Here is a 1,392-nt window from a genome sequence, read left to right as displayed (position 1 = left end):
GTCTAGTGGTCAAACCAGCTCATTTCATTAAAGTTATCACAAATAGGTTTGCAAGAGACTATACTACATCTGCTCTGGTCACCGAGACTTCGCTCTGCTCTGCCGGCGTCTTTCTCCAATTTTAGTGGCTAGTGGTTTGACTACGGAGATACGAGTGATGGACGATGATTTTTACAGTTTATTTCTGTGATATAAAAACTAAAAGCGGCTACAGTTTACTGCTCTGCTGCATCGCAGATTGCTAAACACACCTCGCTACAGGAGACATTAGCTCAGACTTGTGGAGGTTGCATAGTTGGTGTGGTTTGAGCACGGATCACGTTCTCACCACAAACAAACCACTCCAGAGTTTGAGTGACAGCACAGCAAGACCACCTCTTCAAGCAGGTCTTGGTGCGCTTGGTTGGTCCTCTTTTGGTGTGAACCAGTGTTTGATTGTTGCGTTCTTTCCTGCCCAAACGAACCGCACCAGCAGGGCAAACCAACTCTAGTTTGATTCAACCAAACTAAAGGCTGTCGGTGTGAAAACACCCTAATAATGCAGATGGCGATCTAGTGTGCATCACTCTGGTATGATTTACATAAGGTGACGTGAGATGTCACGTCATGTCATGTCTTCTAACAAAACAGCATCCAGTGGCCATCTAGGTTTATACAATCTAAGATTCTAGAATCTACTTTTTGCAGAAACAATATCACATTACCCTTATAGGACAGATCTCACTTTTTAAAAGTACTTCAATTAAAGGCAAAAGTAAAATTTCACTGAATTGGGTCAGTCTAGATTTAAAGGTATCATGTCACGGTGTTTTTTGGATGCTTTTATATAACTTAGTGGTCCCCTAATGCTATATCTGAAGTCTCTTTCCTGAAATTCAGCCTTGGTGCAGAATTTTCGCCACTAGAGCCAGTCCCACACGAGCTTTCCTTAGCAGGTGCCATTTTTGAGTCTGTAACTTTTGAGGAGGAGAAGTGGGGTGCAAGATGTAGGGTGGGGGTGTGGCCATGACCAACTGCCACTTTGCTCGTTTGAAAGCCATGATGTCTCTCGCTTTCTTATGGGCTAGAAAAGCAGAGAAAGGAGAGGAAACCTCGCCTCATAAGGGGCAAGCTATGGCTGAGTGCCAATCGGAAGGTTGATGGTTCGATCCTTGGCCCTGCAGTCCCATGTCGAAGTGTCCGTGGGTAAGACACTGCGCATTGGAGCGTTAATGTGTGTGAGTGTTTATCTGTTGAGCAGGTGGCACCTTGTACTGCAGCCTCGGCAGTGTGTGAATGGTGAATGGTTCCTGTACTATGTAATAGCTCTTTGAGTAGTCATTAAGACTAGAAAAGCACAATATAAGAACAGTCCATTTACATTTACTCATAAGGAGCAAGATTCCAGATTGG

The 1,392-nt window shown here is 44.3% G+C and overlaps 1 protein-coding gene and 1 long non-coding RNA gene across 2 annotated transcripts in view; one reads left to right on the top strand and one right to left on the bottom strand.

The window, feature by feature from the left end:
* Positions 1-1,392, top strand: part of si:ch211-127i16.2 (probable flavin-containing monoamine oxidase A) — a gene marked incomplete at its 3' end in the record, with an annotated part of 43,446 nt that overhangs the window by 22,845 nt on the left and 19,209 nt on the right.
* The window catches only part of LOC116704470 (uncharacterized), a 15,113-nt gene continuing 14,162 nt past the window's right edge, over positions 442-1,392 (bottom strand). Inside the window, exon 3 of the long non-coding RNA XR_004335688.1 lies at positions 442-532. This is a non-coding gene — a long non-coding RNA (uncharacterized LOC116704470). The remainder of the gene's footprint in view (positions 533-1,392) is intronic.

This window comes from Etheostoma spectabile, chromosome 16 (assembly GCF_008692095.1).
Source record: "Etheostoma spectabile isolate EspeVRDwgs_2016 chromosome 16, UIUC_Espe_1.0, whole genome shotgun sequence".
NCBI lineage: Eukaryota > Metazoa > Chordata > Actinopteri > Perciformes > Percidae > Etheostoma > Etheostoma spectabile.
The sequence above is the reverse complement of the archived record's forward strand: the minus strand, read 5'-3'. Positions and strand labels throughout refer to the sequence as shown.